This window comes from Sus scrofa, chromosome 8 (assembly GCF_054392235.1).
Source record: "Sus scrofa isolate SSC_HxYL_T2T_F1_AM1 chromosome 8, Sscrofa_HxYL_maternal_Yorkshire_Landrace_v2.0, whole genome shotgun sequence".
In the NCBI taxonomy this organism is placed as follows: Eukaryota; Metazoa; Chordata; class Mammalia; order Artiodactyla; family Suidae; genus Sus; species Sus scrofa.
In genome coordinates, this window is record NC_139390.1 from 123748271 (window position 1) to 123769584 (window position 21314).

The 21314-nt window shown below is 36.1% G+C and overlaps 1 long non-coding RNA gene across 13 annotated transcripts in view; it reads right to left on the reverse strand.

Moving 5' to 3' along the window:
* The window catches only part of LOC106507803 (uncharacterized), a 638301-nt gene that overhangs the window by 48642 nt on the left and 568345 nt on the right, over positions 1-21314 (reverse strand). For 3 of the 13 annotated variants that reach the window (XR_014813289.1, XR_014813298.1, XR_014813295.1), the window contains one exon: positions 19620-19703. The exons of 8 other annotated variants lie outside the window; for them this stretch is intronic. This is a non-coding gene — a long non-coding RNA (uncharacterized LOC106507803). Of the gene's footprint in view, positions 1-4395; positions 4596-15611; positions 16041-19619; positions 19704-21314 lie in introns of those variants that run through there. 2 more of the 13 variants (XR_014813290.1, XR_014813300.1) reach the window with 2 other exon arrangements.

Below are 21314 nucleotides of genomic sequence, written 5' to 3' on the forward strand. Positions count from 1 at the left end.
CAGTGTGTGGGCTTCCCACCTGGAGGGTATGGTGTTGCTTATATCCTGTAATCACCCCTTCTGCCTCTTGATGTGGCCTCCTCTTTGTTTTCTGGAGTAGGCTATCTTTTTGAAAGTTCCCAGTCCATTTGGTTGAAGGTTGTTCAGCATTTGGTTGTAATTTTGTTGTTTTTATGGGAAAAGTTGAGCTCCAGTCCTTCTAATCTGCCATCTTAATCCCATCTCCAAACTTAGTAACTTTTAATGAATATAAGTTGAATAGATATTCTGCAGTATTTTGTGACATAATTTGGGAGAAGCAACACAAAACTGAGCTCTCAACATGCTAAAATGATTGATTCAGCCTTTATTCTAGCTGCTGTATTTACTAGTTGCTACAAACAAACAAATCCTTCCAAATCTGACTTAATGAAACAAGATCCTACAAATTCTCTAAGGCATTCATTATTGATGTATTATTCTGTGAATGCTATCTGCTCCTCTTTGGTATTCATTCCATAGAAGAAATAGTGAGTTCATTTTGTAATGAATTTAGATAGTTCCATTCAAACCTGCTGTTAACCTCATTACCGTCAAATGACATTACAGGTACTGAATGCTGAACTTAGACTTTGAGAACTTATGTTAAATAGAAAATGCTTAGACAGCAAGGTCTTTTATCCACAATTGATTATTTTAGGTATTAAAAATATGAAAATTACACGTGAAAGTTAGGGAAAGAATAGATCCCCCACCTTGCAAATGATGTAAATTGAAATAATTCTGTATTTTATTTTGGAGAAAATTGTAAAGGATCAGACTTTTCCCATAGGAGTTTTAGTACTTCCAGTTTGGGTTTAAGTTATAAATATCTCAGAAACTGCCTTACTCATGGTGTTTCAAATTATTCCCAGTTGTGTTTCTTACTGAAACAAAGATGCATGACTATACCTGTATATAGTGGAGGGAACAAACTCTCCAACTGTTTGAAAAGGTTATATCTAGTTCAAATTTGGAGCTAGCATTCCTGTGAACTAATTGTTTTTCAATAATTACCGAAAGGAAAAGAGTTGATTCTATATTTTCCAAGTATGTGCATTTTATTTTATTTGTAACTGATCTCATAGATTCTGGGGGTATCCATCCAAATACACAAAAATGTCATTAAGGCAAAGTGTACACATCCCTCCATTTTTGTATCTATCAAAAACTTCCAAACTGCATCTGTGAAAGTTTATTAAAATAAACTTTTCTTCACATATGGTCATATAATATTAAATCCTACTAAATAGTTATTTCACATTTTAAAGTCCTTAAGATATATATTGTACATTAAATTATATTGTATATTATATGCTAAATTAACAAAAGCAGGGAGTTGTATAAGAGGATGGCAAAAGTTAAAAATGAGAGTCACAGGAAAAAAGGAGAGAAATAAAGAATTAAAAAAAAAATCAATTCAATATTACAAAGATTCTGAATTCCAAATCAAACAGGCAAGGTATTCCCTGGTGGCTCAGTGGGTTAAAGATCTGGCACTGTCACTGTGGTGGCTCTAGTCACCAAGGCTTCAATCCCTGGCCTGGTAAATTCTGCATGCTGCCAATGTGGCCAAAAAAATAGCCTACATATTTTTTAGCCTAAACCCCACAGGTTTATTTCTGAGGTTTTGGTAGTAAATCAAATTGAATTAGCAAATGAAAATTCATCTGCTTTATAAGTTAATAGAGAGTGTTAGTAAGATATCAGGAAAAAAATGATGGTTTTTATTTTACTTTTAAGCTTTAGAAAAAGACAATTTTAAATATTCAGGCTCTTCATACACTCTCAACCTCCTATTTGGAAAACTATTTATTACTTTATTTCCTTGGTTTATAAGATGGAAGATATTTGTTTCCTCCTCATGACTCCTAAACTTATAATAAATAACTTCAAATGCACATAATTAAACATGATATATCTTGGAAAGAGGAATAGAAATTGAACTTTTTTTCCTAAGTCCAGCCTGAGAGATGTCAGAATGTGTTAGCTGCACTCTACCCTGCTGGTGATTAGACTGTAATTAGCAGTTGGCCCATTCCCAATTCCATCCAAATATCACTTTAAGAAGCTAAGGTGTTATGGAAGAAATCTGAGAAGTGGAATGATCTTAAAGACACAGAACAAGCTCTATAGCTTAAAGAGAAATTTTATATCTCTAATTTACATACCTATCTACTCTAACTTGCGGTAGTTTCCTCCATTAGTTATTCAAATATTCTTGAACATAGATGAACCTTGACAACATAATTGTGCAGAGTTGAGCTAAACTACTCCACCATACTGGTGCCTTGACATCCATTTTACATAGCCTGCAGGACATAAACGGACTCTTGTCCCTCACGCAAGTACATGCTGAGTACATGCCCCAGAGAGCGTCCCGCAGTCACAGGCAAGTGTTAGTTCTTGATATGACCCCCCCAACGTTCCTAGGGATCAAGTCTCCCCTGTATCCAGGACCTCCACCTTTTTTGCCTCTTAATTAAGACCTTCGTGGGGTCTTTTGGTTTGAATTGACCAATTTGACCTTAGCCGAGAACTCCAAAACACTCTACCATGGGACCCTAATAAAAGCATGCACATGTACCCCAGGTCCTGTTTTTCTCTCTGTCTGCACCCTGCTTGACCTTCCTACCTGGACCCATGAGAAATGCCTGGTACTTCCTCCAGGACCTGTGAGTAACAAACTTTTCTATTTCAGTTTCTCTTATAGTCTGTCCCTTCATCATCAGGCACCCTGTGCTCCACTTAACAATTGTGAATTTGACAGATTCTCAACAATAATGCTAAGTGAAAGAAGCTAGTCTCAAAAGAGCACATATTGTATGATTCCATTTATATGAAATGTCCAGAATAGGCAAATCCATACAGACAGAAAGTAGATTAGTTGTTGCCAGTAGGGAATAGGAAATGACTATTAATGAGAATGGGATTTCTTTGGGGAAAGATGAAAATGTTCTAAACCTAGATAGTGGTGATGGTTGCATCATCTATGAATATATTAAAAACAAAACAACTAAATTGTACTATTTAAAAAAAGGGTTAGTTTTAAAATGTGTAAATTTTATCTCAGTTTAAAACTTAAAAAATCAGTGTGGCAAAATTTGGGTATGTGGGCAGTGATTTTAATATTGTCTTTAATGGGCCAACTAAACTATACGTGTTTAATACTACTGTTGATTTCAACAATGTACTGCTTTTATACAGTGTTGTAAAGACTATATAGCACTTTTATATATATTGCCTTTCTTAAACTCATGATATCCCCTTTACTGAATTAAGTTATTCTCATTTTAAGGAAAAGAACATTAAGACTTAGAGAAATTAAATGATTCATCCAGTGTTAACAGATCTAGTGAGCCTCATGCTTAGGATACGTCTCAGGTCGAGTCTCATGGTCTTTCCTCACATTATAGATGATTCCTTGAAGATTTCCTGAGAGTACACACAAAGAGAAGGGAATGATATAGAAAGCATCAGGATTCCAGAGAGGATTGCTTTAGTCATAACTACTCTCTCTAGAGAAAATATAGGCAGTGCAGAAGGGGAAGTCAGTAGCAATTTCTTATTTGATTTCTATATTCCCAGCACTAAGGTAAAAAAGAAACCACTGAGTATGGGATTATGATTAGGCAGGGAATACCGTTTTACAGGAACATTGAAAATAGAAATGATTCTGTAAAAAACTTTTGTAAAGAATATAGAAATGCTTGGGAAGAAACAGAACTGTTTTCTAGAATTTTCTAGAAAGACTTTTCTAGATAATTTATTGTTAAAGACATGAAAAAATTGTTTGTAATCATCAGATATTCTTATATTTCTTTATAAGGGCCACTCCACTAGTTCTGGCACAGGAAATGCGAAAAAAATGAAGAATGTAAGAATGTCATTTCTACACATGTGGTTAAAACTCCATGTACCTCCCCTGTATCACTCTTTCTCTGCTGTGGTGAACTGGGAGTCAGCATACTCTAGATTGCATCACCATAAGATAGACTCACATGACTCACATTGGACCATGATATTAAAGAGAGAAAAAGTCTTCCTTATTTCAAACTACCAAAATTTTAGGGTTTATTTTTTTCTTGCAATACTGCCTATCTTATCCTTGCTAATTTAAATTCTTCTCTATTTTTAAGAAATGTTTTATCTGCTCAATATTTCTTCTCTCCATCTCCTGGTGGCAGACCTCTCCTCCATGACTATGTTTATGGGCATATCACTCAAACAAAATCAAGCGTAGTACTTAGTTTCCTTGGCCAAATGACTATCAGGGGCTGAACACATAATCCTAAACTCCATATATGTATGACTTTAGCCAGTGGTCATAAAGTCATAAGAAAGTAAACCCAGATTTAGGTTATAATCTTACTGTACCTTGTGAATAAAGTTGATTTGCATATACAAGAAAGCTTCAGATCTTAAAAAAAGGCAGACAGAAGAAATTCTGCATTCATTTGAGACTATGAATTCAAATATCCCCAGGGCAGTACCACGTTTGCCTTTTCTTCTGATAGGTTTTTACATTGAAGGAGTCACACTTCTTTCATTTCCCAGTTTGGCTTAGATTTTTGTCACTGTAATTCAAAAATGACTTCTAATTAATATACTTATAGCTATACTTTTAAGTGGTAAATGGTGATAATATTTCCTTGAGTATTGTTCCAGAAATATTATACCCATATATACACTCACCTATCTACATATAGCATACTTTGCACCTGTTAATGTACAACTTAATTTTCACTTGAGAGTAAATCATCTTTCCATTAAACTTGTTTGTTCATTTGTTTGTTTCGTAATTTCATCTGGTGCCAGCCAAGTTGGTTTTACTGCAGTAGTACAAGTAGAAAAAGCCAATATATTCAAGGAACTTATATTTAGACTTGTGGTCCATGTTGCGTTTTGTTTTGTTTTGTTTTTTCCTTTTTTTCCTTTCTGGCTGCATCAGTGGTATGTGGACATTCCTGGGACAGGGATCAAAACTGTGCCACGGAGCTCCCGTCGTGGCTCAGGGGAAACAAATCTGACTAGTATCCATGAGGATGCAGGTTTGATCCCTGGCCTCACTCAGTGGTTGTGGTGTTGGTCACAAAACATGGCTCGAATCTGGCATTGCTGTGGCTGTAACGTAGGCCAGCGGCTACAGTCTGATTTGCCCCTAGCCTGGGAACCTCCACATGTCACAAATGTGGCCCTAAAAAGACAAAAACAAAAACAAACAAGCAAAAAAAACTGCCTCAGCAGTGACCCACTGCAGTAACTATGCACTCAGGATCCTTAACCCACAGAGACACAAGAGAACTCCCATTTTGAATTATTTTTTGTAGGGTGTTAAGAAGGGGTCCACATTAATTATTTCACATGTGGCTATCCATTCATTTCAGTATCATTTGTGAAAAGATTATTCTTTTCCCATTGAATTCTCTTGGCACTCTTGTTAATTGACCATAAATATAAGGGTTTATTTCTAAACTCTCAATTCTATTCCATTGATCCATATGCTATCCTTTTGCTAGTAATGGACTTCCTTGCTTACTTTAGCTTTGTATTGAGTTTTGAAATTGAGATGTGTACATCTTTCAACTTTTTAAAGAATGTATTGGCTCTTTGCTTCTACCTCCACAGATGTGAATTTTATAATCAGTTTGTCAATTTCTGCAAAAGCCCAGCTGACAATTTGAAAATGATTACATTTCATGTGTAAATAAGTTTGGGAAGTATTTCCACCTAAAAAATAGATGGGTCTTCCAACCCATAAACACTGGATTTCTTTCAAGTTATTTGCATCTTCTTTAATTCTTTTCAATAATATTTTATAGTTTCAGAGTGTGAGTTTTGCACTTGTTTTGTTAAACTTATTCCTAAATTTAATTCTTTTTACACTATTGTAAGTGGAATTGTTTTCTGAATTTCATTTTGAGGCTCTTAATTGATGGTATATGGAAATATATTTGTTTTTCGTATATTGATCTTATACCCTGAAATATTGCTGAATTTGCTTATTCATTCTAATTCCTATTTTTTTGTGTATCCCTACAGTTTTCTAGATAAAAATCACATTAACTACTTACTTTCCAATCTGAATGCCTTTTCTCTCCCTTTTCTCCTTCTTTCTTACCTTCCTTTCCTCCCTACTTCCTTCTTTTCTTCCTTCATTTCTTTTTTTTTCTTTTTTCTAATTGAACCTTCCTAGAACCTCCAGTGTTGAATAGAAGTGGCTAGAATGGACAGCTTTACCTTAACCCTGACTTCAAGGGATTAATATTCAGTCTTTACTTATTAAGTATGATAGCTGGTTTTATTTTGTTTTTCTTTTTAGATGCCATTTGTTAGATTGAGGAGGTTCCTTTCTAGTCCTAGGATTCTGAATGTTTTTGACATGCAGTGTGTTGTATTTTTTAAAAATGCTATTTTGCATATATTGAGATGATTATGCATATTGTTTATTCTATGGATATGCTGTATTATATTAATTGATTTGCAAATATTAAAGCAACCTAGAATTCCGTAGATAAATCTCAATTAGTTGTGGAATATCTTTTTTATATGTCACATGTTTGGTTTGCTAGTATTTTGTTGAGGTCTAAATTCCTTTTGCTTGTCTTCAATATCATTTTAAAATGTATCTTTGCTTTGTGTGCATCTTTGTATCTCCTGGCTATGTGCTATTCTGAATTGAATTTTTTCTTATATAATTTTAAGATATCTCTGTATATTACAGCCATTATAATTTTGTCTAACATATCTGCTCCAAATTCTTTTCCTCTAATAAACTGGTATGAAATCTCTAAGGCTTTTTTTTCCATAAAAAGTTAGCATATATATATATATATATATATGTATGTATATGTATATATATATACACATATATAATTTATAATCATTTTGGTTCTCATTGAAAAGATGTTTCCTCTCAGAGATTATTTTTTTTAATTTTTATTTATTTATTTATTTATTTATTTTGTATAATGATCATCACAATCCAATTTCACAGGATTTCCATCCCACAATCCAAGCACATCCTCCCACCCCCTAAACTGTCTCCTCCAGAGACCATAAGTTTTTCAATGTCTGTGAGTCAGCATCTGTTCTGCAAAGAAGTTCAGTCTGTCCTTTATTCAGATTCCACATCTCAGTGAAAGCATTTGATGTTGGTGTCTAATCGTATGGCAGAATTCACTTAGCATGATAATTTCTAGGTCCATCCATGTTGCTAAAAATGCTGGTATTTTGTTCCCTTTAATGGCTGAGTAATATTCCATTGTGTATATGTACCACATCTTCTGGATCCTCTCCTCTATCGATGGACATTTAGGTTGTTTCCATGTCTTGCCTATTGAAAAGAGTGCTGCAATGAACATTGGAGAACATGTGTCTTTGCGAGTCATGGTTTTCTCTGGATAGATGCCCAGAAGTGGGATTGCTGGATCAAATGGTAGTTCTATGTTTAGTTTTCTGAGGAATCTCCATACTGCTTTCCACAGTGGTTGCGCCAATTTACAATCCCACCAACAATGTACTAGGGTTCCTTTTTCTCCGCACCCTCTCCAGCACTTATTGTTTGTAGACTTTTTGATGATGGCTATTCTGGCTGGTGTAAGGTGGTACCTCAGAGTAGTTTTGATTTGCATCTCTCTAATAATGAGTGACACTGAACATCTTTTCATGTGTTTCTTGGCCATCTGTATGTCTTCTTTGGAGAATTGTCTGCTTAGATCTTCTGCCCATTTTTTGATAGGCTTGTTTGTTTTTTTGGTATGGAGCTGCAGAAGTTGTTTATAAATTTTGAAGATTAATCCCTTGTCAGTCGATTCACTTGCAAAGATTTTCAAATGTTCTTTCTTTAGCACCTTTATGCTTTTATTTTTTGCATTTAAAATTTTAACCAGTTCTAATGGGAGGTGGGGGTTAGAACCAAAGAAAGGACCTGGCTTCACTTATTTTTCCTAATTGGCTACCACTTTTCCTAAACTCTAATTAATTTTGTTTTTCACTCTATTCTCATAGTCTAAATAAATGCATGCCATAAGGTAAGTTCTCAATAGAGATTTGATGAATTAGTAAAATTAAACTGATTACTATGCTTTGTGTTAGGCTAAACTTTACATATAAACTTCATAATATAGCAGTAACAAAAAACATGAAGGGAGTTCCTGTTGTGGCTTAGCAGTAATGAACCTGACTAGTATCTATGAGGACATGGGTTTTATCCCTGGCCTCACAAAAAAAAAAAAAAAAAGGAAAAGAGAAAAAACTTAGCAAATAATTGGATGTTCAGTAAAAATTTAAGCATAAATTAGCTACACAATGTCTGTGTATACTTGTGTGTGTGTGATAGAGAGAGGGAGATAGAGTTATATCGATTTTTAAATTTTTAATATTAATTTATAGACATTTTTAATGAAAACTATGGCAAAAAAATGGTAACATTTTCAAGCATGTGTTATAGAATATAAATGGTCAATATATTAACAAGCTAAGACAAACTACAGGAAAATATTTTTTTTTTCATTTATAATGATCATTATTTTTACCATTATAGCTGGTTTACAGTGTTCTTCAATTTTCTACCATACAGCAAGGTGACCAAGTTACACATACAAGTATACATTCTTTTTTCTCACATTATCATGCTCCATCATAAGTGACTAGACAGAGTTCCCAGTGCTATACAGCAGGATCTCATTGATTATCCATTCCAAAGGCTATAGTTTCCATCTATCAATCCCAAATTCCCACTCCATCCCACTCCCTCCCACTCCCCATTGGCAACCACAAGTCTGTTCTCCATGTCCATGACTTTCTTTTCTGTGGAAAGGTTCATTTGTGCCATACTTTAGATTCCAGATATAGGTGACATGGTAATTGTCTTTCTCTATCTGACTTACTTCACTTAATATTCTGTGTGATTTCCATTAATGGAGATTCTCCCTTGTGAATATCCCCTCACATTCACACAGAAGACCTAAACATTTACACAGCTTTTTTGACCCTTCTCTTCTTTAGATTAAACTTTATTTTACTTCCATTATTTTGTTCTTTTTATGGCTAAGTAGTATTCCATTGTGTATATATACCACATCTTCTTAATCCATTCATCTGTCATGGACATTTAGGTTGTTCCCATGTTTTGGCTATTGTGATTAGTGCTGTAATGAACAGACAAGTGCATGTGTCTTTTTCAAGGAAAGTTTTGTCTGGATATGCCCAAGAGTGGGATTGCTGGGTCATATGGTAGTTCTATGTAAAGTTTTCTAAGGTACCTCCATATTGTTTTCCATAGTAGTTGTACCAATTTACATTCCCACCAACAGTGCAGGAGGGTTCCCTTTTCTCCATACCCTCTCCAGCATTTGCTATTTGTGGACTTATTAATTATGGCCATTCTGACTGGTGTAACGTGTTACCTCATAGTAGTTTTGATTTTCATTTCTCTAATAATTGGGGATGTTGAGCATTTCTTCATGTGCTTGTTGGCCATCTGCATATGTTCCTTGGAGAAATGTCTATTCAGGTCTTTCACCCATTTTTCCATTGGGTTATTGGCTTTTTTGATGTTGAGTTGTATAAGTTGTTTGTATATTTTAGAGATTAAGCCCTTGTCAGTTGCATCATTTGAGCTTATTTTCCCATTCTGAAAGTTGTCTTTTTTTTTTTTTTTTTCTTTTTTTTTTTTTCTGGTTTCCTTTGCTGTGCAAAAGCTTGTCAGTTTTATTAGGTCCCATTGGTTTATTTTTGCTTTTATTTCTGTTGCTTTAGGAGACTGACCTGAGAAAATATTTGTAAGGTTGATATCAGAGAATCAACCTATGTTGCCTATGTTGTTGTCTTCTAGGAGTTTGATGGTATATTGTCTTACATTTAAGTTTTTAAGCTATTTTCAGCTTATTTTTGTGCATGGCGTGAGAGTGTGTTCTCATTTCATTGATTTTCAAACAGTGGCCCAGTTCTCCCACCCCACTTGCTGAAAATAATGTCTTTTTCCCATTTTATATTCTTGCCTCCTTTGTCAAAGATTAATTGACCATAGGTGTCTGGGTTTATTTCTTGGTTCTCTATTCTGTTCTGTTGTTCTATATGTCTGTTTTGGTACCAGTACCACATTGTCTTGATTAATGTGGCTTTGTAATATTGCCTGAAGTCTGAGAGAGTTATGCCTCCTGCTTGGTTTTTGTTCCTCAGGATTGCTTTGGCAATTCTGGGTCTTTTATGGTTCCATATAAATTTTTGGATTTTTTGTTCTAGTTCTGTTAAAAGTGTCATGGGTAATTTGATATGGATTGCATTGAATGTGTAGATTGCTTTGGGTAGTGTGGCCATTTTTTCCAATATTAATTTTTCCAACCCAGAAGCATAGAATATCTTTCCATTTCTTTGCATCCTCTTTAATTTCCTTGATAAATGTTTTATAGTTCTCAACATATAAGTCTTTCACCTCCTTGTTCAGGTGTATTCCCAGGTATTTGATTTTTGGGGGGGTCCAATTTTAAAAGGTATTGTATTTTCGTATTCCTTTTCTACTATTTCATTGTTAGTATACAGAAATGTGGCTAATTTCTGAATGTTAATCTTATATCCTGCTATTTTGCTGAATTTGATCAGTTTGAGTACTTTTTGGGTTGAGGCCTTGGGTTTTCTATAAATAGTATCATGTCATCTGCATACAGTGACAATTTTATCTCTTCTCTTCCAATTTGGATACATTTTATTTCTTATTTCTTTATTTCTTTTATTTCCTCTGAGTAGTGCTTTGTCTGATTGCTGTGACCAAGACTTCCAGTACTATGTTGAATAAAAGTTATGAGATTGGACATCCTTGTCTTGTTCCAGATTTTAGTGGGAAGGCTTTCAGCTTTTCTCCATTGAGTATTATATTTGCTGTGGGTTTGTCATAAATGGCTTTGATTATGTTAAGGTATGTTCCCTCTATACCCACTTTGGGAAGAGTTTTGATCATGAGTGGATGTTTGATTTTATAAAATGTTTTTTCTGCATCTATTGAGATGATCATGTGCTTTTCGACTTTTGTTAATGTGGTGTATGACGTTGATTGATTTGCGTATGTTGAACCATCCTTGTGAACCTGGGATGAATCCCAATTGGTCATGGTTTATGATCTTTTTTACATGTTGTTGGATTTATTTGGCTAAACTTTCATTGAGAATTGTTGTGTCTATATTGGCCTATAGCTTTCTTTTTTGGTGGTATCTTTGGTTTTGGAATTAGGGTGACAGTGGCCTCATAGAATGTCTTTGGGGAGTGTTCCTTCTTCAACCTTTTGAAAAAGTTTAAGGAGAATGGGGATAAGTCCCTTTTTGTATGATTGGTAGAATTCACCTATGAAGCCATCTGGTCCTGGACTTTTATTTGAGGGAGTGTTTTTATGACATATTCAATTTCATTTCTAGTAATCAGTCTGTTCAGTTGATTTATTTCTTCTTGATTCAGTTCTGGCAGGCTGTAAGTCTCTAGAAAGTTGTCCATTTCTTCTAGGTTGTCAAATTTGTTGGCATAGTTATTCTCTTACGGTTTTTTTGTATTTCTGCAGCATCTGTTGTAATTTCTCCTTTTTCATTTCTTATTTCATTTATTTGGGTTTTTTTTCTCCTCTTCTTGGTGAGTCTGGCCAAAGCTTTCAATTTTGTTTAACTTTTCAAAGAACCAGCTCTTGGTTTTATTGATTTCTTTCTATTGTTTTTTGAATCTCTATTTTATTGATTTCCTCTTTGATTTTTATGATTTCCTTCCTTCTGTAGATTTTAGGTTTTGTTTGTTCTTCTTTTTCTAATTCATTTAAGTTGATGCATTAAGTTGTTGATTTGAGATTTTTCTTTTTTTTGAGGAAGGCCTCTATTGCTATGAACTTCCCTCTGAGCACTGCTTGTGCAGCATCCCATAGATTTTTGAGTGGTTATGTCTTTATTATCATTTGTCTTGAGGTATTTTTTAATTTCCTTATTGATTTACTCATTGACCCATGGGTTTTTTAGTAGCATGTTGTTTAGTCTCCATATAGTTAGTTTTTTCTCATTTCTTTTCCTATGGTGATTTCTAGTTTCATGCCATTGCAGTCAGAGAAGATGCTTGAAATAATTTCTATACTCTTAAATTTACTGAGGTTAGCTTTGTATTCCAGGATGTGATCTATCCTTGAGAATGTTCCACATGCACTTGAGAAGTATGTTTATTATGATTTTTTTGGATATAATGTCCTAAAAATGTTAAGTCTAACTTTTCTATTGTGTCATTTAGGATCTCTGTTGCCTTATTGATTTTCTTTCTATAAGATATGTCCATTGATGTGAGTGGAGTGTTAAACTCTCCTACTATGATTGTATTCCCATCAATTTCTCCTTTTATGTCTGTTTGTATTTGTTGCAGATATCTGGGTGCTCCTATATTAGGGGCATATATATTGATTGAATATCCTCTTCTTGAATGGATCCTTTCACCAATAAGTAGTGTCTTTGTCTTTCTTTATGGCCTTGATTTTAAAGTCTATCTTGTCTGATATAAGTATTGCTACTCCTGCTTTCCTGTCTTGTCCATTGGCATGAAATATCTTTTCCCAACCCCTCAGTTTCAATCTGTATGTGTTCTTTGCCCTAAGGTGAGTCTCTTGTAGACAACAAATTATAGGTTTTTGCTTTTTTATCCAAGCTGTCACTCTCTGTCTTTTGATTGCAGCATTCACTCTATTGACATTTAAGGTAATTATTGATAGATATGTAGTTATTGCCATTTTAAACCTTGTTTTACAGTTGAGTCTATGTTTCTTTTTTCTTCCTTTCTTGTTTTGGTTGGATGATTTCCATTTATTTTATGCTTGAGTACTTTTCTTTTCAGTTTTTGTGAATGTAATGTTTGGTTTTAATTGGTGGTTTCCCTGTTTTTTAAGTGTGTTAACCCCTTCCTGTATCTCCTTGTTTTACCCTGATAGTCATGTAGGCTTAAACACATTATTAAAATTTAAAAAAATCTATATTTTCTTACTTTCTTTCCCCACATTCTATGATTTTGAAGTCTTTTTTTTTTTTTTTGAACTGCTTCATGTTTAGATCTATATGCTGACTTATTTAAGTGATTACTTTCAAATTGTGGTTTCTGCCATCCTATTTCTTCTTACTTTTTTTTTTTTAAGAGAAGCCCTTTCAGTATTTCTTTTAGAATGGATTTAGTATTGCTGTACTCTTTTAGCATTTGTTTGTTGGAAAAACTCTTTATTTCTACTTCTATTTTAAATTATATTCTTGCTGGATAGAGTATTCTAGGTTGCAAATTTTTTCCTTTTAGAACTTTAGATATATCTTTCCACTCCCTTCTGGCCTGTAGTGTTTCTGTAGAGAAATCAGCTGATAGCCTTATGGGGGTTCCCTTCTAATTAACGCTTTGCTTTTCTCTTGCCACCTTTAGAATCTTTTCTTTAAATTTTGCTGATTTTATAATAATGGGTGTTGGTGTGGTCCATTTTGGGTTCAACTTGTTTGGGGCCCTCTGTGCTTCTTGTATCTTGATATTAGTTCCCTTTAGACTTGGAAAGTTTTCAGACATAATTTCTTCAAATATATTTTCAATCCCCTTTTCTTTTTTTCTCCTTCTTGTATTCCTATTGTGTGTAGATCGCCCTGCTTTATATTATCCCATAGATCTCTTATACTGCTTACATCTGTTTTCATTTGGTTTTCTGTCTGCTGTCCTGATTGGGTGATTTCCATTATTCTATCTTCCAAGTCACTATTTTGTTCCTCTGCATTATTCATTTTGCTACTTAGTGACTTTAGCTCAATTTGCATCTCTGCAAATGACTTTTCTAATTTTTCTATGTTCCTCTTTTTATTTTCCAGTTCCTTTATAAAGGAATCTGCATTACTGTTCAAATCCTCTCTTAATTCCTTGATATTCAGCTTTAATTTTCAGTATTTTCACTACCTCCCTTTGGAAGTCAATGTCTGTCAGACTGCAGAGGTCTGTTTCATTGTTTGCTGCTTCATGGGAATTCTGTTCTTTTAACTGGGGATGGTTCCTGAGCTTCTTCATTTTGCTTATGTTTTTCTTTTTCTGTGAGTTTAGGGAAGCCAAACTATAGTCTTGGAGGGCTACTTCTATGCAAGAGTCCCCCTTTGTATTTTGTGGGGGGTTACTATTTATTTTTGGCTTGGGAGTTTGGATATTTGCTGCTTTCTTTGGTGTGAGTAGGCTGTTATCCCCAGGATTCTAAGTGTGTTTCCAGGGAGAAGGAGGCAATGGGTAGAGCTAGTAGTCAGTGCCTTGTTGCTGGGGTCTTATCAGCAGAAAGGACCTGAAAGAAGGTGGCATAGGCTACTCCTAGTTGCAGGGCCCTGGAAAGTGGTAATGAGCTTAAGCAGATTTATAAGGTGCCCAGAGCATTTGGCAGTGGCAACAGTAGGGTGTGTGAGTTCCCAGGGATTGAGAGCCACACCAGCTTGTGTTCAATTGCAGTGCCCTCCTCTGAGGTGACTGGAGCTGCAAATGATGCCTGTTCAGGGACCCCTAGTGGTAGCAGGCCATGCCCACCTCTGGAGTCAGTGATATCTGTGGTGGTCTGCCCTTGCCACCTGCAAACCATTCAAGAAGCACCCCGTCTCACTTAGCCCACATGGGAGGTGACAGTGATCAAGTGTATGGTCACTGTCTGGAGTGTTCAGCAGTGGCAGCAACAGGGCCAGTATGCTCCCAGGCGTGCGAGCACAACAGGCAGTGTTTGGTCACAGTGCCCTCCTGTGTGGTACCCTTGAGGTGACTGGGCCCTAAAGTGGTGCCTGTTCATGGACCCCTAGTGATGGCAGGCCATGCTCACCTCTGGAGTCAGAGATTACTGCAGTGGTTTGCCACTACCACTTGAAGACCATGCAAGAAACACCCCATCCTGTTTAGCCCATGCAGAAGGTGCTGCACCAGCTGCCCCTACTGGTAGGGTCTTGGGAGAGGACAGTGATCAAGCCTCTGGGTGCTGCCCAGAGTGTTTGATAGTGTCAGCTGTAGGACGGGTGTGTTCCAAGAAGGGTGAGAGGAACAACATGCGGTGCTTGGTTGCAGTGCCTTTTTTTTTTTTTTTGCCAATTCCTGAGGTGACTGGAGCCATAGGTGGAGTCCATTCACAGGCCCCCAGTGGTTGCAGGCCACACCTCCCTCTGGCCTATGAGATGACTGCTGAGGTCTGTCCCTGCCACTGCCTGTAGATCACACAAGAGGCACCATGTCACACTTAGCCCCACTCTGTCCTTCGCCCACACAAGAGGTTCCTGGCCACCCTTATCCTGCACAAGAAGGCTCTCACGTAGCCAGAGCAAGTAGCTTCTTGCCACCCATAGCCTGCACCAGAGGTGCCTCACCCTCTGAGAGCCCGAGTGCAGGGAGATTCCTATGGCAGTCTGTCCTTCCTCCTCTCACCCTCCCCAACAATGGTACCTTGCTTCTCCTGTGGGCCCAGATCTTCTCCCAGGTTCCCTCTGTCGTGGAGATCCACTCCCTGGCCCATAGTACACCACTCCCCTGCCCGTGGTGCACTGCTCCTTAGCCCCTCAGGCTGTCCCCACACAGCCAACCCCAGTCCCCTCCTAGGGACTGACCTCCAGAGCCTAAATCTCAGCACCCAAGCATCTCAGGCTGTGGTGTCCAGGGCGGTGGTGCAGATGATCTGTGCAGCTCTCACTCTACTTTGTCCTCAGTCCAGCTGCTGCACTTTTCTTGGCGACTTTGAGGTCCCTCCATTTAGGCTGATCTCCCGGTCGGTTAGGCAGCTTCCCAGGATGTGTGTTCCTTTTCTCCTTCACAGCTCCCTCTCAGGAATGCTAGTCCCTTCCTTATTCCTTTTCTCTCTCTCTTTTTCTTTTGTTCTACCCAGTTAAGTCAAGGGGCTCTTGCCCTTTTTGGAGGTTTAAGTTCTGCCAGCATTCAGTAGATATTCAATGCAAGTCGTTTTACACGTAGATGTGTTTTTTGATGTGTTTGTGGGAGAAGGTGAGCACGACATCTTACTCCTCAGGCATCTGATCCACCTCCCAGAACATTTAATGTATATTAGTAAAATGGATATAAAATGTGGGTTGTAAAACAAATTCAGAATAAAAAGATGTAACAAGTTATTTTTAGAAAGCTTTTACTGAAAGAGTAGATTTTTTAAAACACAGGTTGAATAGGAAATCAAAAGAAGCTTCTGATAAGAAAGCAACAAGGCTTCGATCTGCAAAACTTAAAGAGTATTTGAGAATATAAATAGGAGGGTCTTCAAGATGATTGAACATCAAGCTCTAAGAGGAATAGCTTATGTAATTTTAGGTCTTGAGATGATAGGGAAAGTATTCCCAGCCTTCTTCCTGAAATGACCTTTAATTTCATCCTAATCTGAGTGGTTTGAAAAATTTTATAGAATACTCTCTTTTCTCTATATTTGATGTCCTTTGTTTTCTTATGTTTCCAGACATCTTTAGGATTAGAATAACATGAGATACTATAAGGGATATAGACATATAGATGTATATCCAGTTGACCCTTGAGCAACACAGGTTTGAAATGCAAGTGTCCATTAATACATGGATTCTTTTTTTAATAGTAAATACTACAGTGCTACAGGTTCCATGGTTAGTTGAATCTGTGGATGAAGAATCACAGATACAGAGGAACTTGGGATATGGAGGAACAGCTTATGCTGATGGCCAACTATAAGTTATACACGGATTTTTGTGTAGAGGGGTGGGGCCCTTAACCCCTGAGTTGTTTAAGGATCAATTGTATATCCAGTTTTTTTGTCTTTTTGTATTTTTAGGGCCATACCTGTGGCATATGTAGGTTCCCAGGCTAGAGATCAAATCAGAGTTGTAGCTTCTGGCCTACGCCAGAGCCACAGCATGCCAGATCTGAGGCACGTCTGTGACCTACACCACAGCTCACAGCAACACCAGATCCTTAACCCACTGAGCAAGGCCAGGGATCGAACCCGCAAGCTCCTGGTTCCTAGTTGGATTTTTTTTCACTGCACCACTATGGGAACTCCTGTATATACATTGAAAAAATTTTTTTCTTTGAAGATGGAAGATATGAGAGGAGTAAGCTAATTCCAGAGCCAAGTTAGAATTAACTGGTCTTAATTTATCTCTTTGATACATCAAAATACAATAAAATCAGTAACAGAAAATGAATATAATCCCTTCAGATCTCTTTTTGTGGCATAAAGTTGAGAGCCCTCTGGCCATTTACAATCTGTGAAAGTAGCAGCTCTAGTTTTATAGAATTCAGCACTAACTTAGATTATGCTTGTTTTGTAATGCTTTTTAAAATTTAGGTCATTCAAACCTGGCTAAGCATTATAAAATCACCTGCTTGATGTCAGACATTGCTAACAATGACAGCCAACTATTTTTTGTTATTGTGCTTTATTTGTTTGTAATTGCTTTCAAGTTCAGATAAAACTGAAATAAGGATGGAAACGAAAATATAGGTTCTTTTTCACTGTTCTCTCTGGCTGGCCTAGTGTGGTGATTTACAGTTCAGAAGACCCTGGAGTCAGAGCCATGGGCTTGCCCCTGCTGGGTGATTCACACATGTCAATGAGTCACACTGTGCTTCATGTAATTACACGAGCTATAGTATAGGATTGTTATGAGGATAAAATGTGTTAATATTTTTAATGCACTTAAAATAGTATCTGAGACTTAGCAGGTAAATAATAAATAATCCCTCTGTGTATACTGAATTCTTTAGGAAATAACTAGGGAATGACTTTGCTAGCCATGGAAGAACATTTCCTTGGATTGATAGCAAAAACTTGATGCTGTTGATGAATGGGTGGTGCCTAGTCAAGTATCACATTTAAAAAATCATAAAACCAGATGATATGAAAATATTGCCTCATTTATCAAAAAAGAGCATCAATATAATCATATAATCACATATATCAATATTAATACCTCAGAAATATCTCCCATACCAACCTGATACATATTTACCTTGCAACAATTAAATGAATTATATGTCATTTAGGAGGGTTTATATATTAGTAGTCTAGTTTCTTTTGCACACCTACGTATAAATTTATATCTTTTTTTTCTTGTTCTCAAAATGGGAGTTCATTTGATCATTTAATAAACAGAAACTTTCAAAGATCTTATGCCTTTTTTCTATTTTTTGGAAGAACTGGTTCATTTTAATTTTTTAAGCATTCTGTATGATCTATGACATTCTCCCTCTCTGTCTTTCTCTTTCTCTTTCACCCTCTTTCCATCTTCTGTTGGTTTTTTTTTTTTTTTTTCCAACTCCTTTGGACAAGAAACTAAACAATTCGGTCCGTTTTCTGAAGCCTTTCAAATTGTTGTCATTTAAACATTTTCCAGCGACAAAGGAAGAGTGCTCTGTTCCAGTCCCCGGCATCAAAGGAAGGATTTGTACTACTCACTTTATTCTTCTGACAGGAATTTTAACAATTTAAAACCAAATAGATGGCTTCACTTTCCTTTTCTGTGTTCACTCAAGCCAAGGCCATATTTCTATTTTCAACATTCACAAATACTTCTTGTTCTGAGTCTTAAATATCCTGTGTGCAGTGAGCTCCCCCTGGATTAGATGAACTTTTGATCCATCAACAAAAGACGTTCACACGGCCCCACACCCAAGCTTAGGAGCATGAACATACACTTCTTCCAGTGGAGGCCAAGGCCTCCTGAGAGGTAAGGCAGTTCCAACTGTCCTCTGGACAGCAGGATGCTCGTCACTGCGCTAAAGCAGTCAGGGCATTATAGAGTCAGGTAGAGAATCCTCACAAATACGGCTGCAGTGCTTGCTATAACACACACACACACACACACACACACACACACACACACACACACACACTAGTATATAGCAGTTTAACAAGGGGTAGCTGTCTCTGGTTCCTACAAACTCACAACTGCATCTCTACAGGGGCAGTTAGATACATATCATCTCTAGGGAGCCTGTCACTGTTGCTGGTTTTACTATTTCATTGTTGCACAAATTAACTATGAAGTATGAATGGAGACACAGCCCCACACAAGGTTCCTCTTTTTACGTACATGGTATAATACAGACCATAGGCCTGAACTATTATCCTATCGTAAGTGAAAAAGTACTACTTTAAATATTATTTCCAAGAGAAATCACCAGTAAAATTAACATTGGACATTGAGAAGAACTGGTACTTAAGAACCATAATTTATGCTAAGGAGTTTAGCCTCCAACTATTTCTAGTTGTGCTGAAGCCCATGGCCACAGCCTACTTTGCTAACTCCAAGTCATGGTTCAGAAGGTTTTGAAGACAGAGTTCAAACATGCTTCTTTGGTAAAGGTTACTTCTGAAAAAAAATTGTATTATGTGACTTGGGACAAGCTGATTTAATTGTCTATGATTTTGCTTGATTCTTGTTTGTATAATGTTGCCCCTGTGATAACACTACATTCAAATGTTTTTACTAAGAACTTGTTAAACCACTCTTGAATTGAAAAATAAAAAGATAACTAAAGAAGGACTTATAAAGACCTGAAAGAAACAGCAGATGTGAGGAAGAAAAAGACTTGAAATAAGGAGCATTAAAAACCAAATAATTTGTCTCCCCAAATCTTACCTTTTTTCAAATATGTAATTATCTTTATGGGCTCAAAGTATTAAGAATATTTCTGCAGAAGCACTGTTGTTGGAAATAAATTGCCTGGATAAAACAAGCATATTAAAACAAACAAACAACGACAACAAAACAAGAATACTACAGTGAAAGACCACCACAAAATGTTAAAGTAAAACTCTGGGTATACTGTGGGCAAAATGAAAAATTTTAAGTTCTTAAAATTCAAAGCAGTTACTAATATTATGGCTGGAAAATGATGACACATTTGTCTTTTTTTTTTTTCCTAAACAGCCAGGATTTAGCAACTGAGTGATTTCTTCTTTGGTGCTTTAATTTGGAGAGCAGAGAGCTGCAAATCTTGCTCTTCTCCTCTTATCTTCAGGCTTAGTATGTCAATTGCTACATAATTTGTAATCATTACTCTCTTCTTCAGATTGCCAACTAGTTTTTTGATGTTGTTGTTGTTTTGTTTTTGTTTTTGTGTAGGGCCACACCCTCAGCAAATGGAAGTTTCCAGGCTAGGGGTCCAATCAGAGCTGTAGCTGCCGGCCCACACCATAGCTCACAGCAACAATGGATCCTTAACCTACTGAGTGAAGCCAGGGATCAAACCCACATCCTCACGGATCCCAGTTGGGTTCATTAACTGCTGAGCCATGACGGGAATTCTGCAACTAGCTCTAATAATGTCAGATTCTACCTGTTGTTTAAGTATCATATAAACATAGCCTGAATGTCTATAATTAATAACTTGACATGCCTTAGCTTTGTTATCTGCTAATTTCATAGTGATGTTGAAAAAGTAAGTTTTAAAATTAAAAATTATTTTAAGATTATTGATTAATGAATTCTTTGATAATATTACAGTATAATAATTGCAAGGAAATAATATATTTAATATGTGAAATGTATACTATTTCTTTATAGGCTTTTTATCCCACCAAATGTATTAATATAATTATAGTATAATTAAGATATTACTCTCTGCTGTTTATGATCCTAACATTCCCAAGGATTTTATTGGGATTTATAATCCTGAAAAGTATTTTATTAGAATTATGGTAATAACATAAGTAATAATTGACAAATCTCTTTTATCTAACACTTTAGTGTAATTCTAGGTAGCATTAATAGTGTGAAATCAAAGTTACTATAAATTGGATATCACCTACTGGGAAGACAACACCAACATGATCCCCCTTTTTCTTATGTATATATTTCATCCCTTATTACTTTGCTTATTTCATTAGCTATTCATGAGCCGAGTATAATATACATTAACCTTTAGCGCAAAATCGCTCCTGACCATTTCTTCAAACTTTCGAATTGAAAATTGAATTGGAACCACTGTGTCACATGCACACACAAACAGGTACACACACTACTGTTCCTGGATGCACGCCATTCTTCTTGCCTATTTCATACAGTGAAACCTGCTAGCTCTAGGCCAAAAAAAAAATAGTTTATATATTTTAAATTTTAGATTTGGGAGAGTAATTCTCTACTGCTGGGATATCACCAATATCATATTTAATAAATCAGAATATAAAAAGTTTGATTTACTAATTAATTTCCATTCCAATCATTAAATTTTTTAATATTTAATTTGTTTTATTCATTCTGCTATTAGAATCTTCACAATTGGGAGGGGAAGATTAATGAGAGGTATCTTTTTCACTCTTTTTTTTTTTTTTT